Here is a 9,199-nt window from a genome sequence, read left to right as displayed (position 1 = left end):
CTGTGCAGCTTTTTTTTTCTTTCCCCAGAACCTTTGCCTATTCTCTGGCAAGGGTTTGTAGTAAACGTTTGAAAAATCAGTCTGCTGGATCTTGATGTTTCTTTTTCTCACTAATTAGAAGTATTCAGTGTTCTGCATTTTTGTTTTTGTTTATTTGGGTTTTTTTGTGTGTGGGGGGGGGGGAGTTTCCAGACAGCATGGGATTTATGTGATTTAATTTGGTTTTCTTGAGGACTGGTAAAGTTTGTGATGAATGTGTGGAGATCTCATATTTAAGTATGGCTTAAATATGGCTGCCTTGGTACCTGGGTACCAGGAAATCCCCCCAATGCTGTTTTAATTCATATTTGTCCCTTTTTCATCTTTGTCTCTTCATGCATGCTCATTAAATAAGGGAAAATTATATTTATAGAATAAGTAGAAAAGCATTTCCTCAATATTTGATTTGTTGTTTTTGTTAAGACTAAATTAACATGTAGTATATGTTCAATTGTTAATAAAATTGAAATAGCCATCAATATTGTGTATGCTTCTATTGAAAAACTCAAAATCACACATTTAGTTAAAATTTATTTCCTGACCTTTGAAAAACTGGACAATGTATGAATCCTGTCTGAAATAGCTGAACCACATCTCAACATGGGATTCTTAATATAGTATTCATCATGCTTTCTAGAGATAGGGAGCAGCAAGGGAACCAAAGAGGATTAAAGAGGTTTAAACTATACAATCTGCAGGATTTAACCTTGTTGAGATTTCTTTAGTGTTACATGTTCATAAATAATTTCATAACAGTGATTAGAAGTTTGTTTATACAAAATAATTATATTGCATAATGAGTCTTCCTGTTAGGCAGATAATAAAAACAATGGGGATGTGTTTTGGAGAAAATGCTGAAGTTTATTAAAGATATAAATTATGGATTCAACAATTGCAAAATAATAAGTTTGAACCATATTGTTTATGTACTCAAGTAATTATTCTCCTATTTTCTTCTAATATCCTGTTGCTATTAGAAATTTTACACCCTATTAATCTTCCTTGACTTTTTCCCAGAGTGTAATATTACTATTAAACACACACATATTTTTACATCCACACAGACATTCACACACAAACACGCACCTTATGAGAATAATTATGAGCATGGGTCGTAATGGTAGTAAAATGAAACACAGTAGAGATAACAAGCATATCTTCCTAACAGTGTCTTAACCTATGTTCTAGCTTTACCATTAAAACACTGTGAATAAGGAAAATTTAACATGGAAGGAAGTCCTTGTCCATGTAAAATATATGACTAGAAGTCGGAGTGATAGTTTTTTTGTGTGAGACTTTGAGCCTGGCATGAATTCATGGCAAAGAGATTTTGGTTCTTACCACTGCTCTGCAACTCAGAAGGACCACTGAGGAGACCACATTGAGAAAAGGATGACCCTAAGCAGAGTTCTGATTCTGGGGACTCTTGCCCTGACCACCATGATGAGCCCTGGTGGCAGTGAAGACATTGTGGCTGACCATGTTGGTTCCTATAACATAGACGTCTACCAGTCCTATGGTCCCTCTGGACAGTCCACTCAAGAATTTGATGGAGATGAGGAATTCTATGTGGACTTGGAGAAAAAGGAAACTGTCTGGCGGCTGCCTGTGTTTAGTACATTTGCAAGTTTTGACCCACAAGGTGCACTGAGAAAATTGGCAATAGCAAAACAAAACTTGAACATCTTGACTAAACGCTCCAACTATACCACTGCTACCAATGAGGTTCCTGAGGTGACAGTGTTTCCCAAGTCTCCTGTGAGTCTGGGTCAGCCCAACACCCTCATCTGTCTTGTGGACAACATCTTTCCTCCTGTGATCAATGTCACGTGGTTGAAGAACAGGCACTCAGTCACAGAAGGTGTTTCTGAAACCAGATTCCTCGCCAGGAAGGACCATTCCTTCCTAAAGTTCAGTTACCTCACCTTCCTCTCTTCTGCTGATGATATTTATGATTGCAAGGTGGATCACTGAGGCCTGGATGAACCACTTCTGAAACACTGGGAACCTGAAATTCCAGCCCCTATGTCAGAGCTGACAGAAACCGTGGTCTGTACCCTGGGGTTGTCTGTGGGCCTTGTGGGCATTGTGGTGGGCACCGTCTTCATTATCCAAGGCCTGCGCTCAAGTGGTGCTTCCAGACATCAAGGACCCTTGTGAGCCGCACCCTAGAAAGGAAGGAGCACCGCATGCTCACTGACCAGAGCAGGAGAGTGAACTTGATAGGTGACCTAGCACTATTGCCTGGCTGAGTTCGTCATATTCCTTCTCTGTCCAACGTTGCCCCTCTCACCTCTTCTCTAGGATTTAAGGTCCAGCTACATCCTCTGAGAGCTCACATATCCTTTGGAATTCTGTGCCTTGAATGTCTGATTTTTTTTTTCTTTTCTCAGTTTTTACTTACTGTGAGATCTCTGGGATATTCCACCCAGTTACCTGATTCTTTGTAACCCTGATCCAGAACTCCCATGGAAATAATAAATTTCCCTTTATGAAGTCTTCTAATAAAATTTTCCTTTCTTTCATCTCAGAAAAAAAAAAAGATTTTGAACAGCATCTGGCAACAGGAAGGTTTATGTCACAACCATGGAGAAATCTTGATTAAATGGATCTTCCTTATGGACCTTTGTAATTCCTTCTGACAGGTCTGATTCAAATTACTTTAATGTCACCCATGGAAGAAAGTTAAGCTTATTGACAAAAAGTCACTATCGGTGTGTGACATTTATTCTCTAACCATGAATAATCAAGTGTTGACTACAGATCAGTTCACCTTCCATTAAATCACACTTTCTTCTGAAATATTGAGACTATGTGTGACAAAGGTGGATAGAAAGAGAATGTTTAATTGCAAAAACTTTCTGTGATGCTTTAATGTCATAAAGATGTATTTATGTGCAGTCTAAACGAGCCACCTACAACCTGTTAATTACACAACACAAGTATTATCATCTCCCCTTCAATATATGGGGAACCTAAGCTAGCATGACTTGCTAAAATCAGCTGCCCTGCAAAGATAACTAGGACTAAGAACAGAAGTCTTCTCTCTCTCCTCATTCAGTGTCCTCTCAACCACAGATGGTCTTCAACTTGCCATGGTTTGACTTAGGGATTTTCCATGTTATATGGTATGAAAATGATGCACATCAGTAGAAACTACAGTTCAAATTTTGAATCTGGATCTTTTCCCAGACTAGCGCAATGCAGAGAGTCCTCCCTACAGTGCTGGCCTGAGCAGCTACGGCCTTCAGTCTGCCAGCGATCACGAGGGTCAGCAACCTTTGAAAAGTGTTGTTTTCACTTTCCATACACCATCCAATAATTATTATTCAACACTTTAATATACATAGGCTTTGTGAATGATTTTTCCCAACTGTAGGCTAGTGCACATGTTCTGAGTACCTTCAAAGTAGGCGAGGCTGAGCTATGACGTTTGGCAGGTGAGGTGTACTCTGTGCATTTTCAACTTAAGGTGGGTTTATTGGTTTGTGACCTTATCGTATAATGAGGAAGATCTGTATACTCTTCCACTTAATTGCTTGCAACTTGATTCAACATTCTCTATTAGATTGTATTTAGGAAGCTAGGATTAAAGCTTTACTCTCAACCGAGGCATCTTTATTGACTTAGACTTTAAATTGTTTCTACTTCATAGAAAGTTTTGGGAAATGGATGAAGATAAGGAAAAAAAAGAATGAAGGAATGGAATCAATTATTGATCACGCAGTTATGGATGAGACATTTAATACACAAACCCAGCATGGCTGTCTGGGTCTTCCCCCGCTTTTTCTGATGAAGCTGTTTCCATGCTTCATCAATAGAGCAGAAGTCCTTGTTACACTGGGTCTCTAAAACCATGCATGCCTAATCATTTTTCAGTCCACAGAGAGATGGCAATTTCCTAGGAAGCCTTCGATGTCTGAAGTCATTGGGTGCATTTCTTTCCAAACTGTTTTTTGAGCCAAATTCCACCTCTGCTCATAAGTCTTAATCAGATCAATATGAACCCAATGCTCACCCTTTCTGACACATTCATCTAAATCATTTTTTCCTTTTTTCTAGTATGGAAAATCCATCCTAAGACAGGGGTAAAGTATATCTTTCCACGTCAAAATAGTGCACACAGCAAGTTATATTATTTTTTTTGTCATGTGTAATAGACACTTATTATTTTCACCCAGGGAAGAGTCAGATTTGATTCCCGTAAAGGAAGGGTCAGTAATAAGAACTTTATGAGTTTCAAATCCCTAGTCAGACTTCTTTAAGTAAGGTCAATGCTTAAAGATCTGGTCCTGAGGGCTGAAACCCAGCATGTGGGAGCACATGTGCGTGCACACTCCCACCCAGTACATGACTTAATGAGGAAGAAAAGATTCTTATACCATTAGACAAATTCGGTGTTACTCAGCATTTTTGTACTTACTTACACAATTATTTGGGCTGTAAAGTCACCATTTCAAAGAAATTATTCAGAGAGGTAAAGTTATAGGATGCTCTTTTTTTTTTTTTTTTTAACTGTACTGGGAACTGTGAAGTGGAAGTTAAGACCCAATTTTTGATTCATAGCTTACCCACAGGAATATATTTCAGACAGATATGTGACACATGGTGTAACCTCTGATTTATTAGAATCCGCTTTATGCATTTTTCAGAGATAGTAATTTGGTATCTGAAAGTCCCAGGCCAAATACTCTAGGTCACATTATTGCTTGCTGTGTGATAATGACAGCCACAATTAATATTTTTAAAAATTGGTCTCTTTGGGACGTTTTTAAATAATATTTTGATCTAAGTTTATAAATATAAAAATTCTGTTTTTTCTACTAGTCTGGCAGTGAGAATAAATCAGGTGCAGAAACATTTCTTTGATGCTTGCTGCATGCTTATCTTGCAAAAGATATATATGCTTCTTGATAAACATTAAGTTTACTTTTCTGGAATGGTAGAGCTTTCCATCTGTTCCTAGATCATAAAATAGCTTTGTCAACATTTTTAAGTAGTTACCCAGGCTAAAATTGAATCACCAAAATTCCAGAATTTTGGCTGAAATTCTTCTAATCAGAGAAATTCATTTCCTGGGAGTTGGACATAGGCATTATGATATATGTAAGAAGTGAAAACTGGTTAGAAAACAGTAAGTGGATAGCAGTAGACCTTTGTGCTCCAACGGTTTGGAAGATCTGGACACTTCCTGAGGCCCTTTGCTACCCTTTTCTGATTTTATTTTAATCATTTTAATTTTCATAATCCTTTATCTTAATTCACTTTCTTGAATGTAAGGTCTAGCCATGCTTTTTTTTTTTCCTTCAGCCTCTCTTATAGACGGTTATACATTTGGTTGGAATACTTCCGACCTCAACATCTTCCACTTGCCATCACTAGACTTAGATCATGCTCCTGAAGTTAGGGACTTCAAACCTTGGTTTTTCTGACGTCAGTTTTAGTTTTCATCTTTCCTGAATTCGGAGTCCTGGCTTCCAGTGTAAGGACATCTCTCAAGCTGTGCAAACCTACCTTCAGGTGTCCTGAGGAAGCCTTACATCTCCCCCTCCTGCTCCTGGCCTCCTACCCTGGGGACTCGGTGTTGTCCCAGCAGTCCGAGGGTCACAGGCTGGGAGCTGTGGCCCTAACATCTGAGGTGTTTGGCTCATTTGTTCTGAAATAGGAAATTTGAAAACTAGCCAACCTCCTAAAATACTTTTAATTCAACACCTTTTGGCTTTCATCATATGTGTGCCAGATGCAAATAGGTGAAATTTCCAGAATTTTGTTTTACACTGAGAATCAAAGTAGTCTATCATTCTATGTAACGCATTTGATGGACTGTGAGGCTACAGGGATTCGATACCCACCATCATCTATTTACAAAATACACAACCTAACCTTTAACAGTCAGAAATTTTACATTTTCTTTTTTTTTCCCTTGCATTTCTGTGACCCTTCTGATACAGAATTTTCTCTAGGCCTTTACATTCATTCTATGACTGAAAGTCTGTTATTGATCAATTTAGTGCTTCTTAGAGAAAAACAAAAATGTATATATACTTATATCTAAATTTTTAAAATCCTTTTTATGGTCCTAAAACTGTGTTTAAAAATTTATCCTGTCTGAAGCTACTATTAAAAGTACTATTAATATGAATTGATCGACACAGCATAACAGTATGTCATCTCGTAAGTCAGAGTTAAACACATATAAAAGGTTATGGGGGGTGCCTGGGTGGCTCAGTGGGTTAAGCCACTGCCTTCGGCTCGGGTCATGATCCCAGGGTCCTGGGATCGAGTCCCTCATGGGGCTCTCTGCTCGGTGGGGAGCCTGCTTCCTCCTCTCTCTCTCTGCCTGCCTCTCTGCCTACTTGTGATCTCTCTCTGTCAAATAAATAAATAAATTCTTAAAAAAAAAAAAGAGAGAAAAGGTAATGGGAAACAAGTCTTTTGGTAAGATGGGTAGGGGTTTTTACAGTTGGTTTGAATATACATAAATGAATATGGTTGAGGATGAGGTTTTAGAAGTGAGGCAGAGCTCAACATCTATTTAAAAATGGATGTGAATACTGAGCAAGCTTGTTGACTTAAGTAGACAGGTAAGGAGTGTCATGACAGTAATGTATTGGAATGTTTCTGAGTTATATGCCAAACATCTTCGTGACCTGAAGTTTAAAAAAATCTCTTAGCTGCCAACTCTGTTAGTTTCTCCTTCAGCTTTGTTAAAAAGCAAAGGTGTCAGAAACACCCGGATTGAACAAGGACTTTGTACCTACTCCTTAGCCTTATTCCTGTTCCCACAGCGACCCAGATATTTTCCGTTGCCCCTTTGTGTAGAGCTGGCTTTGAGCACCAGAGCAATACGCAATGGTAAGTGATATGCCTTTTTTTTTCTGTGAAAGAGAGAAGGTGGTTCCACACGGCCAGTTTTAGGAAAAGGTAAGTATGACATCACTGTTGGCCGCTCAGTCCAAAGTCCCTGTCAGAAGATGGAGGAGACAAAGCAATATGGCGGGTGTCAGGAGAAACCAGGGTGTCAGCAGAAGTCCTGGGTTTGGGGTGAGGAGAGGCTAGTGACACAAACCTGTGGTCCAAACTTTGTGCTCTCACCCTACAAATACGGGGAGTTAACACTCATGGGGGACAGAATGCTCCCACATTTGACCCCAGCTGGGTGGTTGTGGAACACTTTCCTAGGGCTCCCCAGGAGAATGGAACACTGTCATTCACTGCAGTGGCCAACGCAGTAAGTCACCCTTATTCCCTGGCCCCCCTCAGTCCTTTACTCTTGCTTCTTGGGATTGCTTTCCAAGTAAGCCGCCTGCATGAAAGCTTTTGTCTCAGGCTCTGTTTCTGGGAAATTCTAGGCCAAGTTAGAACTCTGCTGAAAAGAGGGAACATTTGGATTTGACCATGAATCGCCCAACTTTATAGCCTGTATGTTTCACCACAGCAAGAGTAAAGGTGAGAATACCTGGCAGACCCTCATGAGGACCCATATCAAGGAGATGGATGGAGGGTCCCAGAGGCAAGAGATAAGAGTGATACATACTCACTAACTGTCCCTCCACTCGACACCTTAGTACACAGATGGTCTAGGTAGGAGACTTGTCATTTTTTAAAGCACCTTAGTGTTCTATTTTTAAGAATAGTATCTGTTCCCATCTTGACTTTCAGTTCCCTGTGATAAATTTTCATTCTACTACCTTTGGTCAGAATCTCTCCTTAGAAGAAAAAGAGGAGCTACCTGGGACCTAGATCTCCATCACACCACCAGCACTAAAAGGCTGACCGGTGTTCTTCGTGCTCATCTTTTTGCTCTGTCATTCTAAAAGCTCTTAGTTGACCTTAATGTTGAGTAGGACCCAGACTTTCCTTCAATTCTTTGCCGTTCCTTCTATCTTAGCCCAAGTGCCACCTTCTCATTGAAACAACTCTGACCACCCCATTTAAAATTACAACCCACACCCTCCCTCTGTTCCCAGTTCTTCTTCAAAAAATATATTTATAGCACTTAGCACCTTCTAACACACTAAAACTTGTTTATGATGTCTGTGGTTTATTTCAGTTTCCACAGGACAAGGGACTTTCACTCTTGGTTCATTAGTGTCTGTCCAGCAACTAGAACAGGGCCTGACACGTGGTAAGTGCTCAATAAACATTGATTGAATAAGTTGTAAACAGCAGCATATTCCTTGGTAAATGAAAGAAGGTTTAACTTTCAGCGTGCGTGTCGGAATATTCTCTGGACTGAAGCTCAGTCAAAGCACTCACTCCAATCAAGGAAAAGGCCCTGATTGAATTAATAACTTACCTTGAGAATAAAAACTTGAAGAGGTGCACAGGTAAAATTATTTTATAACTGCTCCCTATCAGGAATGTGGGCTGTTGGCCCCCTTCCCAGTCCAAACTGAAAGGTGCCAAAAAAGAAAGAGGAAACTGTACGGTTTCAGAAAAGGAAAATAAAGCCCATGAGGCCTCCTGGGGACTCAGATGGAGGTGGGACCTGGTTTGGGAGAAAATACTGGGGAAGCTGAGGGGAAGCAGATGGTGGGCTGGGCTGGGGGAGGAGCCATGCTGTCCGTTGCCTCTCATCCCTTTGCTGTGTCACACTCCCCTTCACAAACAAATATATTATATATATAAAAGATGTATGTATAATTATGTGTAGTATATGAGTATATATTATACAGCATGTATAAAAGATGTCCCACAAAAAAAGTCAAGGAGAAAATACATGCAAAAATAATGAGTAAAAATTTCCTAGAAATAAACAAACAGTGATCTCAGATCACAAAGGCTCATCGAAAGCAAACTGTAAATAAGGAAAAACCGCACGTGCACACATGTAGTTCAAGACCCTCTGAGACAAACATAAAATTCCAAAGGCTTTTAGGTAGGAAGCGCTGATCTCCCACAGGATACTTTGACTCTGGATTCCCCAACGTAGTCCTGGAAGCAGGAACACATTTCCTATTCAGCTAAATTATAATTTCTGTGTGAGGGCATAGCAAATATATTCTGAGGCACATAAGGGTCAGAAAGCTTATCTGTCCAAGATTTTCTTTGATCTTTCTTGAAGGAGGTACTCCAGTAAGAAGACAAGTAAATCCAGAAGCATGCCATGGTAGATAAGGGTGAATAAATAACCAGCTAAAAGAAAAAGAAATAACTA

At 39.6% G+C, this 9,199-nt stretch overlaps 1 pseudogene; it reads left to right on the top strand.

Annotated features, from left to right (window-relative positions):
* The first annotated feature begins 1,429 nt into the window (after positions 1–1,429).
* On the top strand, positions 1,430–2,245 carry LOC132015453 (SLA class II histocompatibility antigen, DQ haplotype D alpha chain-like; annotated as a pseudogene).
* The last annotated feature ends 6,954 nt before the right edge of the window (positions 2,246–9,199 follow it).

This window comes from Mustela nigripes, chromosome 4 (genome assembly GCF_022355385.1).
Source record: "Mustela nigripes isolate SB6536 chromosome 4, MUSNIG.SB6536, whole genome shotgun sequence".
Classification (NCBI taxonomy): domain Eukaryota; kingdom Metazoa; phylum Chordata; class Mammalia; order Carnivora; family Mustelidae; genus Mustela; species Mustela nigripes.
Note: the sequence above shows the minus strand (reverse complement) of the source record. Positions and strands in the feature narration are given on the sequence as shown.